Source organism: Lithobates pipiens, unplaced genomic scaffold, assembly GCF_037356315.1.
Source record: "Lithobates pipiens isolate NorthernLeopardFrog02 unplaced genomic scaffold, aLitPip1_a1.2 Scaffold_16, whole genome shotgun sequence".
NCBI lineage: Eukaryota > Metazoa > Chordata > Amphibia > Anura > Ranidae > Lithobates > Lithobates pipiens.
This window is the reverse complement of record NW_027507748.1, coordinates 341,959,405-341,983,617: the sequence shown is the minus strand read 5'-3', so window position 1 is coordinate 341,983,617 and position 24,213 is coordinate 341,959,405. Positions and strand designations below refer to the sequence as shown.

The 24,213-nt window shown below is 46.4% G+C and overlaps 1 protein-coding gene across 2 annotated transcripts in view; it reads left to right on the top strand.

The window, feature by feature from the left end:
• Nucleotides 1-23,584: 23,584 nt before the first annotated feature.
• MANEAL (mannosidase endo-alpha like) overlaps nt 23,585-24,213 on the top strand; it is a 59,277-nt gene continuing 58,648 nt past the window's right edge. Inside the window, exon 1 of one of the 2 annotated variants that reach the window (XM_077481821.1) lies at nt 23,585-24,169. The gene's annotated coding sequence lies outside the window, so the exon portion shown is untranslated. The remainder of the gene's footprint in view (nt 24,170-24,213) is intronic. The other variant, XM_077481820.1, reaches the window with a different exon arrangement.

Here is a 24,213-nt window from a genome sequence, read left to right as displayed (position 1 = left end):
TCCACAAGTCCTCACATGCACAATGAGCACTCCCTCCTCCACAAATCCTTACATGCCCAGTGAGCCCAGGACGTTACTAAAACACTCCCAGCTGTTACTATTTACCCCCACCCTCCACAGGAGCAAGCACTCAAACACTGAGCTCAGAGCTCCTGCATCAGGGGAGTGAATGCACTTGTAATGCCGCTTACACAGGATCGCACATTCCGACAACAAAATCCATGGGATTTTTTCTGACAGATGTTGGCAAACTTGTCTTGCATACACACGGTCACACAATGTTGTCGGAAATTCCAAACGTCAAGAACACAGTGACATACGACGAGCCAAGAAGATTGAAGTTCAATAGCCAATGCGGCTCTTCTGCTTGATTCCGAGCATGCGTGGAACTTTGTGTGTCAGAATTGTGTACACACGATTGGAATTTCCGACAACGGATTTTGTTGTTAGAAAATTTGAGATCCAGATCTCAAATTTTGTGTGTCGGAAATTCCAATGGAAAATGTCCGATGGAGCCTACACACGGTCGGAATTTCCGACAACAAGCTAACATCGAACATTTGTGTGTTTGAATCAGCAAAGATTTTTCTTCTCTGATGGTGGGGGTAAACACTGGGAGTGTCTTAACAATCTCGTCGCAACAAGGCAGCATGGGATGATGACATCTCTTCAGTTTTTTAAACAGGCTTTCGGAATTATGTACAGTAAATGACCTACGCATACAGTGCAGCAAGGGTATTATTCAACTTTGGTCAAAGCTGCACAGTTTGTTTTAATCTACAGACGCCCCTTATCTGCATAACATTGGTGTCAGTGCAGCAAATGACACCTAGGATTTGTGGCAGTGCAGAAAGTTACACCCAGAGTTAGTATCAGAGCTAAGGATGAGCTCAGGTGTGTTGGCATGGTCAACGTGCAGAGCCCGCCAGGAAGTCGGCGCAGCGCTGTGCTAATCACAGGCAGTGAGACGTTTCCCCGAAGCCTGGCCCGAAGCCAGAGATTGGGCATTGTCTCACTGCCTGTGATTGAAGAGTATTATAGTAGCGCACATAGTTAAATATGGGGTTAACAATGGCAGAGGAAAAATGCACTGGTTTTGGTTGTGTCACAGGCAGGGGCGTAACTAGAAATCACAGGGCCCCATAGCAAAATGTTGTATGGGCCCCCCCCCCACCAAAAAAAATGAACTAGTGCCATTAAACAACAGACTACCACACCCATGTGGCACAGTACCCAGGCAACGGCTTATATTAGTTTTAAACAACAAAGTATGCAGTATACTCTATGCAGCCCCTGACGGGAACACATTGCTGACCTCCAGGTCTTTTAACCAATTTCTGTTCTGTTATATAAAATGAAATAGTTCAACTCACCATAATGCAAAATCAGTGGGATCCCTGAGCGTGTCACTAGCCATCATCGCCTGCCACCAGATGCAGATTGTAACTTGTCACACGTTGCGGAATGTCACCTACCACATGTTGCGGATTGTCACTTGCCAAGTCACCTGCCACACATTATGGATTGTCACTTGCCATGTCCTGGATTGTCACTTGCCACACATTATGGATTGTCACATGCCACGTCCTGGATTGTCACTTGCCACGTCACTTGCCACACATTATGGATTGTAACTTGCCACGTCCTGGATTGTCACTTGCCACACATTAAGGATTGTCACTTGTCACATCACCTGCTACACATTGCAGATTGTCCACTTGCCACGTCGCCTGCCACCAGATGCAGATTGTCACTTGTCACACGTTGCAGAATGTCACCTGCCACATGTCGCAGATTGTCCACTTGCCAAGTCCCGGATTGTCACTTGCCACATTACCTGCCACACATTACGGATTGTCACTTGCCATGTCCTAGATTGTCACTTGTCACGTCTCGGGTTGTCACTTGCCACGTCACCTGCCACACATTACGGATTGTCACTTGCCACGTCACCTGCCACACATTACGGATTGTCACTTGTCACATCACGGATTTTCACTTGCCATGTCACCTGCCACATGTTACGGATTGTCACTTGCCACATCCAGGTTGTCACCTGCCACACATTACGGATTGTCACTTGCCACGTCCTAGATTGCCACACATTACAGATTGTCACTTACCACATCCTAGATTGTCACTTGCCACACATTATGGATTGTCACTTGCACGTCCCGGGTTGTCACTTGCCACGTCACCTGCCACACATTACGGATTGTCACGTCACGGATTTTCACTTGCCACGTCACCTGCCACATGTTACAGATTGTCACTTGCCACGTCCTAGATTGCCACACATTACAGATTGTCACTTACCACATCCTAGATTGTCACTTGCCACACATTATGGATTGTCACTTGCACGTCCCGGGTTGTCACTTGCCACGTCACCTGCCACACATTACGGATTGTCACTTGTCACGTCACGGATTTTCACTTGCCACGTCACCTGCCACATGTTACGGATTGTCACTTGCCACATCCAGGTTGTCACTTGCCATGTCACCTGCCACACGTTACGGATTGTCACTTGCCACGTCCCTGGTTGTCACTTGCCACGTTGCCTGCCACACATTATGGATTGTCATTTGCCGCGTCATGGATTTTCACTTGCCACATCACCTGCCACACGTTACGGATTGTCACTTGCCACGTCCTGGGTTGTCACTTGCCACGTCGCCTGCCACACATTATGGATTGTCACTTGCTCTGCCACTTTCCTGCTGTGTCACAGAGTCAGCCAGCAGATTATCAGTCAGGCAGCAGAGAGATAATGTCATCTCTCTGCTTCCTGGCTGCCTGCACAGTGAGGGGGGAACTGCACTGCAGGGATGAGAGGGCGGCGAGAGATGATGTCATCTCTATGCTCCCTCGCCCATCAGCTCCCTAAATGGCCAGCCCGCTCACGCCCACTCTCTCACCAGCGGACCGGCCACTCTCATCTGCCTCCCACTATCACCCGCGGAGCCCCCCGCGGACCCGCGGAGCCCCCCGTGGACCCGCGGACTGCCCGCTCTCACCCGCGGAGCCACCCGCGGACTACCCGCGGAGCCGCGGACTACCCGCGGGCCGCCCGCGGACCGCCAGCTCTCACCCGCGGAGCCGCCCGCGGACCACCCACGGAGCCGCGGGCCACCCGCGGAGCCGCCCGCTATCTCCCGCGGAGCCATAGCGCCTGTCCTCACCGGGCCCCATTTGACTGCGGGCCCCATAGCGCCCGCATGTGCTGCTATGGCGGTAGTTCCGCCACTGGTCACAGGTAAAAAGCAAGGGAAGGGAAAAATGTACCAGCATCACTAGTTCAACTGAAGGGAAAAAAATAGATATGAATCTTTTTAAGTTGTGTATGTTTAATAAAATGTAACTATTTTTTTAATCAATTTTAAGGTGTCTCTTATGGCCCATACACACAATCTGAATATTGTATGAAAACTGTCGTCCGAGGAAGAATCGTACGATTTTCGGATCGCGTGTACACTACTTTAGAGAGCGCCGATCACGTCCGTTCATCCGATATTATTCGATCAGACAAGCACGAACATCTTCCTTGTACGATACCAGATCGTACGATTTTCATTTAGTCAGTATAGTTGTTGTCCAAAAATACAATTGTAACTTTATTTACCTATTCAATTTCTACTTGCGACTATTACGTGAAAAAAGTCGTCAGCCAGTGTACGATATTCGGATCATGTGTACGGGCCATTAAAGTCCCTTAGGCATTGTTCTATGTATCATTATACTCTTTGGGGCTGAGACGCACTATGCCCAAAAATTACTAGCTACCACATGTGATTACTCCCCTTCCTCTTCAGTGCCGGCGCCACCAACCAAGCTCCGAATCGATCCTGGTTGTCAGTGACTGATCAAAATGGCCCTTTTATCTCATCTTTCTCTTCTAGTCTGACAGAACCATGCTCTAGCACTGGTCAATTGGCCGATGGCCTGGCCAAACAAAGGAAACTGTAGGTGAGTGGAGGAGGAGCCTGTCGGTTGAGCTGAGTTCTCACCTGTTCTTACTGAAAGCAAAAACAGAGAAGCTGGCAACTCGGGACGCCCAGGCGTCCGGGCCCCTGGGGATGCATGGGCCCCCTACATCTATATAGGCGGTCCCCTCTGATGGCAGCCCTGATGCCAGTACTCAGAATAGTGTATGTCAATGCTGGGAAGATGTTATGTATAATCCTTGGCCGAAAACTAAATGTGAAGAAAGGAGCCAGGAATAGAGGTGATATCATTAACTGAATATGGCCATGGGAAATTACTTGTGTCACTGTATGGGTTCTTGGAGACCAGTTCCCTGTGAGATCTGCCTTAGTTTTGATTGACAGCGAACGGCAGTGGGCAAATAGGAACATCACAACTGGACAGAATAGCAGTCATGGATCTGCCCACTGCCATGCATTGTCAATCAAAAGTAGGCGGACCTGATATGGAACTATTCTTTCAGATCCTCAAAAAGCTTTGTCCACCCCTACTACAAAACTTGGCTATCAGTGCCCAGCGGAATTCTAAAGCCCCATACACACTATCAATTTTTCTGCTGAGTTTTTCCTTCAGGTTTACCAAAACCATGTAGTGCAAGGGCCTGCCTGATTGCATACACATTGAAACTCCTAAGGTCTGACCTCATATTATATGGTTTTGGTAAATCTGAAGGAAAAACTCAGCAGAAAATGTAATAGTGTGTATGGGGCTTAAAGGGATCTACAACACCCTTTATAAATTCCGCTCATGGTCTTTATGTAGATTGTACAATCTCCTCACATTTGAGTGTCTTTCTTTTTGATGTATCTGTATTACGGTAGTAGGGACATTAGATTTTATGCTCCTTTAGGGATAGGGATTGTTGTATACGGTCACATATTAAATCTCTTCAGCAAATGATGACACAATACAAATGTAAATATAAGTAGATTAGACCTAGATCTGAATCAGTGAGTAGTTTCTGATGCCTAAGATGTTTTATTGTATTTATTTTTGATATCACTCGTGTTATGTTGTGCATTAACATTCATTGTGTTAAAGGGGTTGTAAAGCTTTGTTTTTTATTTTCTAAATAGGTTCCTTTAAGCTGGTGCATTGTTGGTTCACTTACCTTTTCCTTCGATTTCCCTTCTAAATTTTTTTTTCTTCCTGTTTCTTCTCAGTAAACTTCACACCATCATCCGAGCGGTGTTTAGTCAGCTAGAACAGCGTACTGAACAGCTTACTGAGGAGGAACAGGAAGTGAGAAATTCAGACAAAGAAAACAAAGAAAAAAAACATTTAGAAGGGGAATCGAAGGAAAAGGTAAGTGAACCAACAATGCACTAGCTTAAAAGAATCTATTTAGAATATAAAAAACAAACCTTTACAATCCCTTTAAGACAGGCTATTCATTTTGAATGGGCTGCAGTGCACCCCAGCATTGCTTAAACCAGACCTGACCCTTATTCGGAAACATAGCGCATAGTAAAACACTACACTACAAAGGTCAGTGAGGTATTCTTTTAACACAAATTTTCTGCATGCAAATATACATTTTTAGCTGTTATGTCATGTAGCAATGTCCCAGGCCTCCTTCAGTCTAATGAGAACCTCCAGGGCCAGAGATAGCTGATATCCTTCTGTGTAAGGTGGGTTGTGAGGCATGGTGGGTGTAATGCAAGTTAGATTCATTGGGCGCCAGACCCTTCTTAAATGCAAAGAGATTTTATTTCTCTTGAGAAGAACTTTGGGAGAGAGGGTTAGGGCCAGGACACCCTTAGGCAGTTTCAATGTTAATTGGCAAACTCTGAGACTTCTACAGGAGGACAGCCATGCAGGGAAAGGCATCCAGCAAGACGCCACATCTGCATGTGTAGAAATGCTGTCTCCTATGGCAACAGTCTTTAACAGTTCCCAACACAAATTGTTATAGTTCCATCACTTCCACTACAATCTCTTCTTGTAGTTCATCAACCCACTGAGCTCCCAGTCTCTCCCTCACTGAATCCTTTGTTCTCTTCCAATCTTCACTGTAGTACCTTCCTCAAGCTTCACCCTGCTCTTCTGCTGGGTCCCAGCTTGGCATTCCATATACTTATCAAGCTTCACCCCTCTGGCCTGCTTGGTGCCTGGCTTGACACACAAGGCTGCTCTGCAGGCGTCACCTCCACTGGTTGGGTCCCTGGCTTGATACCTGCTAAAGTTTCCAGATTCTCCACCATCCCCGGTTGGTAAGAATTCTGATCCGGTACTCGCTTCAGCTACTCACTGTGGTCCCTGGTAATAAGGTGGTTGCTCCCTGGCAAAAGATTCCCCTCTACCTCTGACCACGACAGGTTTTCCGGCTGGCAGAACCATCAATTCTGGTTAGACTGCAAGCTGCAATCCCAACCCTGCGCGGCTCTTTTGCTCCTGGATAGGCCCTCAGACAGTCTAGCAGCCAGATGTGCCCAGGATAGACCCAAACTCCAACCTAGCAGCCTGGGCAGTAGAAAACACGTCCACCCAGACAGCCGTCCAGGTGGCTCAGAACAGTGATCACCTGATTCCACCCAAATATATGTTCTCCCAGCATCCCTCTCCATAGGCATTTAAGAAAACCCCTGCCCATTGGCTGAGATGCCACATATACTCATAATCTGACCTTGCATTGCCCTTGTCTTATCTAATGCCACCAACTGCCTGGCCACCTAGCAGCAAAAGAGAGAAGTGTAGCAATTACAGACTTATTCCCCATATACAAGGTCAGACATTCCGACCACATAATCCGTCTGATTTTTGTTCACACGGATTTTGGGCGAAACTTGTCTTGCAGACACATGGTCGCACAAAGTTGTTGGAAAATCCGATCGTTCGGAACGAGGTGACGTATAAAACAGACGACGGGACTACGTAGAAGCCAGTAGCCAATAACTTTCGTCTCCAATTTTTTTCTGAGCATGCATGGCAACACGATCGAAAAAAGTCCGATTGGATTTTGTTGTCGGAAAATTTTGAGATCCAGCTCTCAAAATTTTCAGTCGGAAATTCCGACGGAAAAAGTCCGATAGAGCCCACACACGATCGGATTTTCCGACAACATAATCCGATCGGACTATTTCCGTCGGAATTTCCGACCATGTGTATGGGGCATAAGAGTGAAATTGATCCCAAACAATGGACCAGGGTAGCTATACCTAGCAGGTAAATTTAGGAGCAACTCTGCCCAAACACCAGGGTGCTACATGTCACTTAACATGGGCTGTCAACGAATCCGAGCAGGACCCAGACCTAGCCTGGCCCTTTTTCTTGAACACAGTTTTCTGGAACTAGCCTGATAGTGCATTACAGCATGCTGCAGTGTGCAGGTGTATTGCCTTGACAAGGGTATAGACTCATGTGTGACCAATAGACTCTAAGGATTTTCTCACCTAATTAACCACTTTCAGACCGGACCATTTTGCTGGTAAATGACCAGAGGTCTTTTTACACTTTGGCACTGCGCTGCTTTAACTGGTAATTGCGCGGTCATGCAATGTTGTACCCAAACAAAATTTGCGTCCTTTTCTTCCCACAAATAGAGCTTTCTTTTGATGGTATTTGATTGCCTCTGCGATTTTTATTTTTTGCGATATAAACGTAAAAAGACCGCAAATTTTGAAAAAAAATGATATTTTCTACTTTTTGTTATTAGAAAAATCCAATAAACTCAATTTTAGTCATACATTTAGGCCAAAATGTATTCAGCCACATGTCTTTGGTAAAAAAAAAGTCAATAATTGTATATTTATTGGTTTGCGCAAAAGTTGTCACATCTACAAACTAAGGTACGTTTTCTGGAATTTACGCAGCTTTTAGTTTACGACTGCCTATCTCATTTCTTGAGGTGCTAAAATGGCAGGGCAGTACAAAACCCCCCCAAATGACCCCATTTTGGAAAGTAGACCCCCTAAGGAAATTGATAAGAGGCATGTTGAGCCCATTGAATATTTTATTTTTTTGCCTCAAGCGATTGAATAATGACAAAAAAAAAAAATTTTTTTTTTTTTTACACAAAGTTGTCACTAAATGATATATTGCTCACACATGCTATGGGCGTATGTGAAATGACACCCCAAAATAAATTCTGCTGCTTCTCCTGAGTATGGGGATACCACATATGTGGGACTTTTTGGGAGCCTAGCCGCGTACGGGGCCCCGAAAACCAAGCACCGCCTTCAGGCTTTCTAAGGGCGTAAATTTTTGAGTTCACTTCTCACTACCTATTACAGTTTTGAAGGCCATAAAATGCCAAGATGGCACAAAACCCCCACAAATGACCCCATTTTAGAAAGTAGACACCCCAAGCTATTTGCTGAGAGGCATGTTGAGTTCATGGAATATTTTATATTTTGCCACAAGTTGCGGAAAAATTACAAACTTTTTTTTTTTTTTTTTTTTTTTAACAAAGTTGTCACTAAATGATATATTGCTCATGCATGCCATGGGCATATGTGAAATGACACCCCAAAATAAATTCTGCTGCTTCTCCTGAGTACGGGGATACCACATATGTGGGACTTTTTGGGAGCCTAGCCGCGTACGGGGCCCCGAAAACCAAGCACCGCCTTCAGGCTTTCTAAGGGCGTAATTTTTTGATTTCACTCCTCACTACCTATTACAGTTTTGAAGGCCATAAAATGCCAAGATGGCACAAAACCCCCACAAATGACCCCATTTTAGAAAGTAGACACCCCAAGCTATTTGCTGAGAGGCATGTTGAGTCCATGGAATATTTTATATTTTGCCACAAGTTGCGGGAAAATTACAAACTTTTTTTTTTTTTTTTTTTTTTTCACAAAGTTGTCACTAAATGATATATTGCTCACGCATGCCATGGGCATATGTGAAATGACACCCCAAAATAAATTCTGCTGCTTCTCCTGAGTATGGGGATACCACATATGTGGGACTTTTTGGGAGCCTAGCCGCGTACGGGGCCCCGAAAACCAAGCACCGCCTTCAGGCTTTCTAAGGGCGTTACAGTTTTGAAGGCCATAAAATGCCAAGATGGCACAAACCCCCCCCAAATGACCCCATTTTGGAAAGTAGACACCCCTAAATTTAGGGGTACACTAGTGAGACTAGGTAATAAATGGCGGGTGCCCTGAAACTATAAAAAAATAACTAACCAACCAGCGTCACCTGTAACAGTTATATGGTGATCACTGGTGAAAGGGTTAACTAGGGGGCAATTAGGGGGCTTTATGCGGTAGTATATGGGGGTCCCTGGCGCTATAAAAAGCTGCAGCGAACCTAAATACCTACCTGCCTAACTAGCGTCACCTGTGACACTAATACGGCGATCAGAAAAACGATCGCTTATTAGGCTGGGTTCACACTGGAGCGATGCGGGAACGCCACGAATGCGCGGCGGGTTCCCGCATCGCATGCCTCCCGGCGGCAGTTCACACTGCCCTATGCGAACTGCTGGGAGTGTCAGTGAAATGTTACTGACACCCCCAGATCAGTTCGCATATCGCAGTGCGATCTGCAAACTCGGATCGCATGGTGTGAACACCCATGCGATCCGATTCTGCTGCGGGCCAAAAAAAGGGTCCCGTGCGAATTTGCGGCGGGTGCGGCGAATGGCTGAACTCGAATCGCACAGAGATCGGATGTGATTTGCACTGCAGTGCGGTGCGAATCACATTCGTTCTCATAAACCGCTGCAATGTGAACCCAGCCTTAGTGACACTGGCGACGGGGGGTGATCACGGGGTTAAACCTTTATTGGGGGGGTTAGGGGGGTACCTTAGAACTAAAGGGGGCTAACCCTAACTGCCCTAACAGTTATTAGTCACAAATGACACCCGCCGGGTGATCAGGGGGTTAAACCTTTATTAGGTAATAAATGGCGGGTGCCCTGAAACTATAAAAAAATAACTAACCAACCAGCGTCACCTGTAACAGTTATATGGTGATCACTGGTGAAAGGGTTAACTAGGGGGCAATCAGGGGGCTTTATGCGGTAGTATATGGGGGTCCCTGGCGCTATAAAAAGCTGCGGCGAACCTAAATACCTACCTGCCTAACTAGCGTCACCTGTGACACTAATACGGCGATCAGAAAAATGATCGCTTATTAGGCTGGGTTCACACTGGAGCGATGCGGAAACGCCGCGAATCCGCGGCGGGTTCCCGCATCGCATGCCTCCCGGCGGCAGTTCACACTGCCCTATGCGAACTGCTGGGAGTGTCAGTGAAATGTTACTGACACCCCCAGATCAGTTCGCATATCGCAGTGCGATCTGCAAACTCGGATCGCATGGTGTGAACACCCATGCGATCCGATTCTGCTGCGGGCCAAAAAAAGGGTCCCGTGCGAATTTGCGGCGGGTGCGGCGGGTGTGGCGGGTGCGGCGAATGGCTGAACTCGAATCGCACAGAGATCGGATGTGATTTGCACTGCAGTGCGGTGCGAATCACATTCGTTCTCATAAACCGCTGCAATGTGAACCCAGCCTTAGTGACACTGGCGACGGGGGGTGATCACGGGGTTAAACCTTTATTGGGGGGGTTAGGGGGGTACATTAGAACTAAAGGGGGCTAACTCTAACTGCCCTAACAGTTATTACAGTCACAAATGACACCAATGCAAAAAAAAAAAAAAAAAAAAAAAAAATGACATTGGTGTCACTGTGACTGGGGGGCAGGGGTAATTGGGGGGGTGATCGGGGGGTAAAGGGGGGGTGTGAGTGTGCCTGGCATGTTCTACTGTGTGTGTGAGTGTTGGTGCAACTTACTGATCCGCTCTCCTCCGTGTCGGAACGAAAAATACCGACACGGAGGAGAGAATACATCACTTCCTCTCCTGTGTTTACATTACAGGAGAGGAAGTGATGTCACCGGGGATTTCTATTCGTCGGGAGCGATCGCGAGGGGGTGGCCATGAATGAATGGCCGTCCCCTCGTCCGGGATCGCTCCCGTACGAATACCGACCGCCGCAGGCACCGGGCGGGGGCCCGATCGGGCCCCCGACCCGCGGGAGGCAAGGGACGTACATGTATGTCCTTATGCCTGCCCGTGCCATTGTACCGACGTACATCGGCGTGCGGCGGTCGGCAACTGGTTAAGGTAAGACAACCTTATGGGGCAAGAAGGGGTACCAGGAGAATAACTAAGGGGCACTTAGAGAATTGTGTACAGGATGAAATGGCTGCACTGCTTTCAATCCATCCACTCTAGTCAAACAACGGCCAAGCTGAGCGGCAAAGAGGACATCGGGGGCGAGCGCAGCAGGTGAACCGGCTCAGGTAAGTAAAACGGGGGGGCTGGGAGGGGGGCGGTATTGTCGGATGTTTTTTCACCTTAATGCATAGGATGCATTAAGGTGAAAATACGCAAACTTTTACAACCCCTTTAAACAACTTCAGTAAAAGAATGTTTATTTTTATTTAAACTCAGAACATCACCCAAAAGGAGAAGCTTTTCCTCCCTCCACTCCAAATTTTTTTTTGGGGAGGGTGGGAGGGAGGGCAGATACCTGATTTTGACAGGTGACCCCCTCCTTTCCCCCGCAGCCTCTTGCAACATGTCCCCGGTCCCAGGAGACTGCAGGACCAGTCACAGAGCACAGTGCCACTCGGGCATGCACCGTGGACAGTCGACTGTGAAGCTGCAAGGATTCGCAGTTGGCTACCCAGAGTTAGGATGACAATGCCTGCACCTGAAGACTGGCAAAGAGCCAGGTCAGTTAATGACATCCCTGGAACCTGGGACAGGTAAGTGTGTGTTTTATTTTTTTTAAATTCAGCAACTATGGTGTTTGTAGCATTTTTGTTTACGGGATGAATCACCTCTTTAACTTGGCCTGGTCTGAAGGCAGTCTTAAAGGGGTGCAAGCATACATGAAGTATCACAAGAACAGGGCTTATTAGGGGACATGATGAGTTAATGCAGTACAAAGGTCTAATGTGCAGTGAAGCTATTCGGAGGAGGCTATATTGCCGTTGCCAGGGTCAGGTGTATAAGCAACCAGGTGGCTGGGAAGTCGTGTGACTTGGCAAAGGTAAAAGAAGGTTCCTTTCTAGCGATCTGAACCCCAACACTGTGTCCAATTCACAGCACTGGACATCCTAGGGATGCAGCCTGGAAGTCATGGAAGATGGAGTGAGGCCTCGGGAGAAGAATAAGCATGAGTAAGTATAATATATTGTGAGCACACAGGTTTACCTCACAGGGGTATTCAGCATTTCACTCTTGCAAAGAAATAGACATTCAGCCCCCTAGCTTATACGTATAACCATAGGCATCGCCAGGGGGTGGCTATTGAAGCTGTAGCCCTAAATGTGGAGCCTAACCAGCGGGACGCAGCTGCGGCGGGTGGGCTGTATTAGAGGTGGAGGAGAGAGAGAAGCAGGCAGACGATCAGAGATGACATCATCTCTCTCCACCCGCTCCAGGTCACCACTCTTCCGCCATCACAGCCGGGCCACTTCAATGTTGGAGTGATGTGCGGTGGGGAGCAGAGAGATGACAACATCTCTCACTGCCCCCCACACATCAGCACTCTTCCGCCCTCACAGCACAGGCCTCTTTAATGTCAGAGGTGCGGCAGGGAGCAGAGAGATTACATCATCTCTCACTGCCCGCCCCGCATCTCTGCTTTCCTGCCCTCACTAAATGGCCCAGTGCTGCCAGCCTGCCACCAATGCAGCGACAATGCACATTTGGTGGCACTGGCTGGCATGGCAAGTGACAATCCACATCAGTTGGCAAGTGACAATCCACATCTAGTGGCAGGTGACGTGGCAAGTGACAATCTGCTAATAGTGGCAGGTGACGTGGCAAGTGACAGTCTGAAAATGGTGGCAAGTGACATGGCAAGTGGCAATCAGCAAATGGTGGCAGGTGATGTGGCAAGTGACAATCTGCAAATGGTAGCAGGTGACATGACAAGTGACGTGGTAAGTGACAATCTGCAAATGGTGGCAGGTGATGTGGTAATCTGCAAATGCTGGCAGGTGATGTAGCAAGTGACAATCCACATCTGGTGGCAGGTGACATGCCAAGTGACAATCCACATCTAGTTGCAGATGCTGGTGGCAAGTTAAAAAGCTGCATCTGATGACAGGTGGCACAGTGGTGTAGTGGTTAGCACTCTCGCCTAGCAGTAAGAAGGGTCACTGGTTCAAATCCCAACCATGACGCTACCTGCCTGGAGTTTGCATGTTCTCCCTGTGCCTGCGTGGGTTTCCTCCGGGTACTCCTGTTTCCTCCCACACTCCAAAGACATGCAGGTAGGTTAATTGGCTTCTGTCTAAAATTGGCCCTAGTATACGAATGGGGATCTTGGATTGTGGGCTCCTTGACGGTAGGGACCAATGTGAGTGTGCAATGTACAGCGATAGGGACAATTGTAGACACTCACTCAGGATGGACTGATGTCTTTATTCAACCTTACTAACTATGTAACTATGTATGAGGTGACGGTGGAAAGTGACATGCTGCATCTAGTGGCAGGAGATGTGGCAAGTGACAAGCCCGGGGCTCTTCATTAGTTGAACCACTTCATTATATACTAGAATGTAACAATAGAAACAATGTGCTTCGATCATCCCGACACCATATCAACCACGGTGCCTTGATTGAAACGGCAACACCACCCTTTCAACGTGAAAAATTGCTTACCACTGGCGTGCCCCCCCCCCACCCCACCCCCCGGACCTGCAAAAAGGTTGGTCACTGCTGCTATGGGCTCTAGCCCCAGATCTTTTGCAGACCTAGCAACGCCAATGCATACAACACTCCTGCTTTGGCCTTACCCTTAAGGCCTTTTGTCTGCCCCTCAAACAGTTTTCATACACACTCTGTGCACGTGATATGCAGCCCCTTGCTGCTTTGGGTGTTACGTGGAGCCCTCCTGACTGACTCATGGGCCAGACCTCCTGTCTACTGGGGTGGAGCCCAGAAATATGTTCAGGTGTCAACAAAAAGACCTATAACTGTCTCCTTTCATTATGTAAAGTGCTGTGCAAACTGTTACCACTATATAAATCCTGTATAATAGTAATAATAATATTAATAGTCCAGTAGTCAGTTTGCCACAGGTGGCTTTTAATACAGTACGTAGATAACTTTTGATGTGCAAAGCAAAGTGCTTTACTTATCCTTCCCTTAATGTGTATGTAAAGCCAAGACTTTAGCAGTATATTGTATTTGCAACAGTTTTTTGTGTATACAGCTTGCGCTGTTCTTTAGGTAATTGCTTCTGGTTATGCTGCACCTTATGATTTGTTTTTGTTATTGCATGTGATTTTCTTTATTTTCTCGCCTTTAGTATGATATCCTTTTCCTTGTGTGTGAGTTTCTTCATCCTCCCCTTCAGGACACCCACTTGGGGCTAGGAAAGTTGATACTCATTTGGACCACCTAAAACACATTTATCAAGTCTAAGGGCCGGTTCACACTGCGAGCCGCGGCGAGGCGTCTCCGACTTCCTCGCCGCGACTTGCAGGGGGGGTCAGCGGCGACTTGCAGAGGACTTCTGCATAGAAGTCAATGCAAGTCGCCCCCGAAGTCGCCCCGAAGTAGTACAGGAACCTTTTTTCTGAGTCGGAGCGACTCGAGTCGCTCCTCTCAGAACGGTTCCATAGCACTGTATGGGGGCGACTTGCGGGAGCGAGGCGAGGCGAGCCGTGTCGCCTCGCCTCGCGTTGCAGTGTGAACCGGCCCTAACACATCTTGTTGTATTGCCTCAATGTTCTGCATACAATAAAAGTATTCACAGATGTCAAGTGTTTGGTAAGCTCAGCTATCTGCCAAAGAATGTCTGTAGTGATTGTCTATGCTGTATTCATACCAGACATAGAGGTCTTAGGAAGGGGTAGTAACTATTACAATTGGAGTCACAATAGTCAAAATGAGTAAAATTCTCACAGTTCATCTACTTAAAGCAACAGTACTCCTTTTCAGTTACAAGTACAAAATGCCTAGACAAGACTCCACGCACTCTACTATTGCTGAAGCAAAGCAAGTACTGCTGAGCCAGAGAAAACCATGAAATTACTAGAGATGAGCAATCTGTCAGACTTATGGGACAGAACTACACACTGCATGTCAGTTTTTTCACATTCTAACAGTGACTGTGGATTGTCTGCCGCCTATAAATGTTATCAGTAGTGAACAAAAAAGTAAGAACTTTAAATATACATCCGATAGTAAACTTACACATAAACAATCCAATAAAATAATATATTTTATTACAAAATTTCAATAAAAATCGCCCAATTGGGCATTAAAATCAGGTCATCCTGAATATACATTAAATAAAGCTTCACATGGAAGTTTGACCAGGTAATGCCTTAGATATGAGTATAGAGATTACACAAAATGAGAACCAAAGTCTACGCGTTTCATGGAATGATCCACTTCCTCAGGACTCTTCTGGCCTCCAATTATATCATAAATTCTTATGATTTCTACAAAGGAACCATAATAATCATTAGAAAAAACATATACAATTATATACAAGTTCAATCTCACCACATAGCATATTCAACAAAGAGAAAAAGGGGAAAAGAAGGAAAAAAACATATATACAAGCATACGTCACCCAACCACCTCATACACATAAAAAATGATAAGCTGCACCTCACCCGGTGAGTGGACGAGTGAACTGATCATGATACACAGTGTAAAACAGCATGTCTTTAGCACAGAAATGAAATGTACACATGACGAGCAGGACATTCCTAAAGAAACAGTCCAATTACCAGCTTGTATGTTAGGTTGGTGGTCATTTAAACAAGGCTAAGTTGGAAGGACAGGAACAGAACACCTTTATTTTGCCCGGCTGCCATCATGTCACCACCTTGCTTAATTGGCATTACCACAAAAGGTTTAAGAGCCAAGGTAGACGTTTTACCAAGGGTGCATTAAGTGATACAGTCCTTTGCACTCTTGGGGCAAAAAGAAAGATACTATGATACTTCACTATTGTGTTCAGTGCCACAAATTAAGAATGAAGCAACAGTAGATGTCAGAATTGCCAGCTGACAGGTTAAAAGAGAAGTATGCCCCCCCCCCCTTTTATACTTACCTAGTTGGATATAGCATGGGACTGATGTTGCATCTGTCTCTACACTGAGAACCAAGCCATCAAACATCGCCGATGGCTCAGTTCTCACAGATCCCAGAGAGGAGAGCTGCTGACTGTCAATCAGCAGCTCTCCTCTCTGCTCCTCCACGCTCACTGGAGTGCTGAGCTATAGAGGGGCGGGGAGCGGCCATTTCATGCTCTCATGGGCTTACTGAGACAGGCATCAGTCAAGGCACCTGGCGGATCCAGACTTCATTGTCGTGATAACGTGGTGCCTGGACTGATTCCTGTGATGTCAGCAGAGAGCGGTCTTTGAGCTATAAACAAAAAATACTGACAATTTTGAAAAAAAAACTATATTTTTTACATTTTGCCATAATAAATATCCCACATATCCCACAAATTTCTTCATCAGTTTAGACCAATATACATTATCTCACAAAAGGGAGTACACCACTCACATTTTTGTAAATATTTTATTATATTTTTTTCTTGTTACAACACTGAAGAAATGACACTTTGCTACAATGTAAAGTAGTGAGTGTACAGCTTGTAACAGTGTAAATTTGCTGTCACTTTTGACATTTTTTTGGGACCATTGACTTTTATACAGCAAACAGTGTTGTAAAAATGCACTGATTACTGTATAAATGTCACTGGTAGGGAATGGCTTAACATGGGGGGCGATGAAGGGGTTAAATGTGTTCCCTAGGGAGTGTTTCTAACTGTGGGGGGTGGGACTGACTGGGGGAGGAGACAAATCGCTGTTCGCAATTACTACGAACAGCAGATCTGTCTCTTCTCTCCTGTCAGAATGAGGATTTGTGATTTATCATACACAAATCCCCATTCTGGCTCTCGTGCCCGTGATCGTGGGTGGCCGGTGTTGATCGTGCCCGCCGGCCACGCTCATTGGGCCCCATGCCAAGCAGCAGGCACGCGTGCCTGCTATGGGTCTTAAAGGAGCCACCGTACAGGTACGGCGATTCATGGGACGGAGCCACATTGCTGTGGTTAAGACCTGACTGTGAAATTAATTTTCCACTGATACCTGCCAATCACTACAGATCAACTCTAAGCTTATCCAAGACTATCTCGCTAACAAAGGGTGTACACGGGTTTTCAAAAATAGAAGAATGAAAGCCTAAAAAGAAAATTAATGCAGCCATCACATCTAAGAACTGGCAAGCTGCATTACAATAAATGTTTGCTTTTTAGGTTTAATACTGCTTTAACCCCCCTGGCGGTATTCCCGAGTCTGGCTTGGGGGTGAAAATTCAGTACCATTAGCGGTAACCCCGAGCCAGACTCGGGATCGCATCGCAGGATCCAGGATGAGTGTGATTACCTTATCCCCTGGATCCAGCGATGTCCCCCCACTGTGTGAGTGGCTCATCCCTCGCTTGATCTATCATGGAGCCGAGCTCCGTTTCCTGCGAGCGTTGCGACACACGGGGATGGAGAACGGCGCCAAATTCAAAAAGTGAAACACACAGTATACACACAGTATAATGTAATCTTACAGATTACATTGCTGTATGTAAATATTTCACATCCCTCTTGTCCCTAGTGGCCTGTCCAGTGTCCTGCATGCAGTTTTATATTATAAATACTGTTCTTTCTGCCTGGAAACTGGAGATTGTCCATAGCAACCAAAACTGTCCCTTTACATCAAAAATGATTTTAGACCATCTAGAAAACAGTAATAATAAATTAGAATCACTCGCAGAATTGAGCGATAGTTATTTGTGGGGAGATCCGTCAGCAAACACTGAAAGTAATGACAGTGACAATTCTGCAACTGAGCAAATTTCAGTGTTTTTGATTTGATTACATTATTGAATATTTTTTATTATTATTTGGTATAATTATTTATAGTTATTTATTATATTTTAATGTATGATTTCATTTTTCACATTTTATCATACCTGGGATGTCTGCTAGACTCTGGTTTGGACAGATTTAAGTTATTCCTACGAATTACAGGACTACAATATAAAACGCCAAATTTCCATGCAAAATAATTGTACCGCTTTCAGCACCAAAAATCTGAAATAATCGTACCGCCAGGGAGGTTAAGCATCTGCTAAATTGACCTCATAATTCACAAATGCTCCATATAGGGGATTTTTATTGGCAAGATTAAAATATTAGGAAAAGTGGTCTAAATCACCTATTATTGATTTTACCTACTCCATAGTAATTTAATGTGAAGAAACTATGGGTTGATGATATGCCCCTCATTAGTTCTTCATCAGACCCTGTTCATTCAATTTCAAACCCCGTGGGTTTTGGCGGTAGGGACTTTCTCCCTAGTTGGGGTGTGGTGGATTTGAGCAGCAACTTTTTATCCATTTCCACTGAAGAAATGGCTCTACCAGTTCTTCTTTACACTGAAGATAATTCTTAATGACATTGGCTGTATGTTTTCATTTCTGCAGAATAATTTTGGGGATCAATCACCCTGTTGGTGTGGCATAATGGATAACTATCTGCCTGTATTTCTCAGTATTGAGGACACCATTGATCCTGACCAGATCTCCAACTCCATTTGCAGAAATGCAGCCCCAAACTTGCAAGGAATCTCCAGCATGCTTCACTGTTGCCTGCAGACTCATTATTGAGCTGCTTTCCGGACCTTTGGCAAACAAATTGCCTCCTGCTACAGCCTACAGTCAGAGATTCTTTACCTAGAACAGTGTTGCGGTGTGTCAGACAGACACACAGCAACAACGATTGCCACGATGTGCACCCCCGGGGGTGCGCAGCGGCTTAATATCCTGAAGACATCATATGACGTCCGGACAGGCTATTGAAACCATTTGCCGCCATCATTTTGCTATATGGCGGGCGGCAAGTGGTTAAATACAACAACCGTTAGTAACTGTTACAAGATCTGTTACCATAGGAAACAGCGGTCCTACCTATAAAGAAGTGGTGTCCTGCTGGAGGCCTTCCATTGTATAGCTGTCTACCTATAGAAGTCTCGGAGGCTGCCAATTATCATTGCATCTACTTAAAGCAGAACTCCAGGATTTAAAAAAAAATCCCCCATTAGTACACCCCCCAGACAAAACACTAAACAGTTATCACATTTGTGACATTTTTTACCGTTTAAGAGGTATGACTGATTGAATTTTCAGGAAGTCAGTTTTATGATTCAAAAAATGCAGCCTGTATTCTGCGCAATAGGAGGTGTTAGAACAGGGATTACATCATATCCTCTTCTCTCTCTCTCTAACTCTAATCGGCCTACATTTCCCATGAATCCTTGGGATGAGAGTGAATGTGAGATGTATACTAGGCTTGTACATGTAAATGTGAACTCGCCCACTTCAACATAAATCACACCCCTCATTCTAAAGCCAGCAAGCCATACATAACACACGGTATGATAGGTTACAGCCTTATAAATGCAAATCAGTGCAACATGTCAGGGACCACCAGAGCCAAATGTCAGGGACCACCAGAGCCAAATGTCATGGACCAGAGCCAAATGTCATGGACCAGAGCCAAATGTCAGGGACCACCAGAGCCAAATGTCATGGACCAGAGCCAAATGTCAGGGACCATCAGAGCCAAATGTCAGGGACCACCACCAGTTCCCGAATGGCAGGGTCCATCAGTGCCGAATGTCAGGGACCACCAGAGCTGAATGTCAGGGACTACCAGAGCCAAATGTCAGGGACCACCAGAGCCAAATGTCAGGGACCACCACCAGTACCAATTGCCAGGGTCCATCAGTGCCGAATGTCAGGGACCACCAGAGCCAAATGTCAGGGACCACCACCAGTGCCAAATGTCAGGGACCACCAGAGCCAAATGTCAGGGACCACCACCAGTGCCAAATGTCAGGGACCACCAGAGCCAAATGTCAGGGACCACCACCAGTGTCAAATGCCAGGGATCACCAGTACCGAATGTCAGGGACCACCACAAGAGCTGAATGTCAGGGACCACCACCAGTGCCGAATGTCAGGGACCACCAGAGCCAAATGTCAGGGATCACAACCAGTGCCGAATGTTAGGGACCACCAGAGCCAAATGTCAGGGACCACTAGAGCCGAATGTCAGGGACCCCCACCAGTGCCGAATGTCAGGGACCACCACCAGTGCCGAATTTCAGGGACCACCAAAGCCAAATTTCTGGGACCACCACCAGTGCCGAATAACAGGAACCACCAGAGCCAAGTGTCAGGGACCACCACCAGTACCGAATGCCAGGGTCCATCAGTGCCGAATGCCAGGGACCACCAGAGCCAAATGTCAGGCACCATTAGAGCCAAATGTCAGGGACTACCAGAGCCAAATGTCAGGGACCACCACCAGTGCCAAATGTCAGGGACCACCAGATCTAAATGTCAGGGACCGCTACCAGTGTCAAATGCCAAGGATCACCAGTGCTGAATGTCAGGGACCACCACAAGAGCTGAATGTCAGGGACCACAACCAGATCCAAATGTCAGGGACCACCAGAGCCAAATGTCAGTGACCCCCAGAGCCGAATGTCAGTGACCCCCACCAGAGCCGAATGTCAGGAACCACCACCAGTGCCGAATGTCAGGGACCACCAGAGCCAAATGTCAGGGACCACAACCAGTACCGAATGTTAGGGACCACCAGGGCCAAATGTCAGGGACCAACACTAGTGCCGAATTTCAGGGACCACCAGAGCCAAATGTCATGGACCAGAGCAAAAAGTCAGGGACCACCACCAGTGCCGATTGCCAGGGACAGCCAGTGCAGCGTGTCTGTCCCACCAATGGAGCTTGTCAGGTACCACAAGTGCAGCTTGTCAGGGACCACCAGTGCAGAGCGGGGATTATTATTAGAAATCACTTGTATGACACATCGGGGATCTCCTGCGGTGTCAGGTATTGTATTTGAGAACACAGAGTGCTGATATCCCGCCTCCCGGTATCGATTGACAGTGCACTGTGCCAATACCGGAGGGAGGTGGACATCAGTGCTCGGTGTTCTGATATACTATACCTGACACAGTGGGACATCCCGCTGTGTCATACCACTGATTAGGCAGGGTCGGTGCGGCGGGGGGGGGGGGGGTGGAGTGGAGGGGCGGATTGCTGGCAGGGCGGTACAGAGCGGGGGCTGTGAGACCCCTTCCACCCACAATATGTCTGCTTCCTCCCTGTTCTTTCAGAGGACTACAAGGGGGCATGTCAGACCGCTGGCTGAGCTGAGGAGAGGGATAGAAGACAGCGGACTTACAAACAGTCAGCAGGCAATAACGGTTTTTCAGCAAGTTCAGCAGCCCATTACAGAGGAACTACAGAGCTCAGAAGAACATGGATGGCAAACTTGGTGAAGGTAGGAGATCAGCAACCAGGACATGGAAAAACATTTTTGGCCGGAGTTTTAAGGGTGTCCTGTCCCTAACCCTCTCCTCCTATGGTTATATCTTCTTAGTCCTCTCCATAAAATTATCAGAAATTTGTGCTTAAAGTAGAACTATAGACAACACTTCTTCTTCTTTTTTTTTTCATTTTGGCTAGAATAAGGGAGGGTTATAACCCCTGTCAGTTTATTTTTTACCATCCCTGTCCCATATTTAAATTAGGGGGCGCACGAGTTTAGTCAGGCCTAGAAAGGCTCCTCACTCACATTAGCCTTTAGTGAAAACACAGTTTGTGCTCTTTGTCTCCCCCTACAGTGCAGTACCCGGCAGGAAGAGCCAAGGTAAAGCACTGGCGTTTTTTTTTTTTATAAGACTATCTACTGTATGTGTTTTTATATGTGTGTGCATGCATGTGTGGGTGTGTGGGGGTGGGGGTGCATGTATGTGTGTGTGGGGGTGCATGTATGTGTGCGCATGCATGTGTGTGTGTGGGTGTGCATGTATGTGTGTGTGTGGGTGTGCATGCATGTATGTGTGTTTGTGCATGCATGTGGGTGTGCATGTGTGTGTGTGCATGTGTGCATGCATGTGTGTGGGTGTGCATGTATGTGTGTGTGTTCATATATGTATGTATGCATGTGTGTGTGCATGTATGCATATGTATGTATGTGAATGTGCATGTGTTTATCAGTTTAGGTGTGTCCAAAAGGGCACACAGATGCCATCCTCTCTCTCTAGCTACCCCCTCTATGGCCAATGGATAGATTCATGCATAGCATGAATCTATCCATGGCCACCACTGCCACCCCAATATTTAGGTGTTCAGTACCTTTTGGGGCGCTGGGCGCCTAAATTACAGCGGGGGGGGGGGTGTTTTTGAAGAACCTCTAATAGGCTTCAAAATAGGTGAACTGTGAGCGCCATGCTTGACGCTCACAGTCCACCCAGGTGTTTTAGAAAGGTGAATTAATATTCAGTTTCCTAACACTGAACCGCCTCTCCTCCAATCAGGTGTGCGGGTCTATTACCTGTCACCTGATTGGCTGAAACGATAAGCGCAGCTATTGGACGCGAGATGAGGATGGCAGGAGACACATGGAGGACCCCGCTCGTGGCCGTCACCTGCTGCCCCACCAAGACAGGGTAAGCGCCAGGCAGACGGCGAGCAGGCACTGGGGATGAATCAGTGGCAGCATTTAAAGGCACACTCGCAGCATTTAATGGGCACACCGGCAGCATTTAATGGGCACAGTGGCAGCATTTGATGTGCACAGTGGCGGCATTTGATGTGCACAGTGTTCTAAATGATTGGGCTTTGGTGTGATCGTGCGTAGGCAAGTCCGTTTCAGCGGAACCCTGACGGAAAAACAGGTCGTGTGTACGCGGCATAAGAATTGGTGCTGGTTTGAGGCCAAAAGTGTAGTCACACCAAATATTGATATTGATTTTTCTTCTGTTTACTTTGCATTTTCTAAATTGATAAAAAATAAACAATAAAATGATATATTTTTGAAAGCATTCTTACTTTAAAAGCATTTCTTCACCACTGCCTAAAACATTTGCACAGTACTATATTTATACAACATTGTAATTCTGAGTTGAAGCTAAGATGGGTTGAGCGCTGTAGTAGCAGTATGTTGTTTATATGTTTATTAAAATGTACAATGGTTACAAAATAAATCAAATTATTCAAATGAAGGGCTTTGTAAGCACTCATGACAACAAACGACACAGATCAGTGTAATGTAATACTATAACATAAAATTGTCATGCTATTCTTTTATTTTTGCCTGCAAATGCTGTGTATGTTGTGTAAGCAATTTTCCTGCCCGTCAGTATCCCTGGTTATCAAAATAAAACATTAAATAATGTTTCATTTCTATGACACATTATTTATATGTCCCTGAAAGGGAACATGCAAACAAAAGCACACACATAGACATTGCAATTGTTCCCACTCCAAGCTGAACACTAGCACAGCCCAGCAACAGAGCTGCCTTCTGTTCACACTGCAGACAGCTCATGTTTGGGCTGCACCACTGCAGGGAATGCAGGGGGAGGGAGGCAGAATATCTCATATTGTTTCTGAACTTTTACTCCATCACCCATCTTCAGCACAAAGCGTCATCACTGTGTTACATTTCTAGACTTAGTATTACAGTAATAGCGAGCATGGTTCTAAATCCTCAAGTATTAGCGGGTGCACCTGTTGATGCCTCCCCTCATAAAGCAATGGTAGCCATCTGACATTTCTTTTGTGAATGCATTATGCTGGATGCAGAGATGGAGTTAGCTAGTGGTATTCATTTAGAGGAATCCGTAAAGGATTTGGAGCTTTAGCCTGCATGCGTCCCCTAACACTTCTCCAGCGACCGACTGAAAATGCAGTTTGGTCCTCCTAGCCACTCCTCCTTCTAAAAGCACACTGCATTATACCATCCTCCCAACTATAAGGCAAGATGGGCATTGCAAGGAAGGTCATTTTAGATTCCAGGAGATCCAGCATGATGTAAGTTAGTGTGGAAGAATCAGATTTTTTGCTCATTTCATCTCATATTGACCATCACATCTGGAAAAAGAAAAAAAAAAGAATTAGAAGACCCAATGTAACAGTATGTATGCAGCACCTATATAAACCTGCAGACCCCATGCCACCCATCTTGGTAATAAGCAGCCGGAGCTGGACACAATGAACACCATCTGCATCCTTCACCCTCAAGGTTCAGACCACTGAATGGACCATCATCAACCACTTCCCTGACTGCTCCAGGATCTTTAGAAAGGTATGTACTTCCTATATAAGCCCACCTGTCTCTCTACGTTTAGA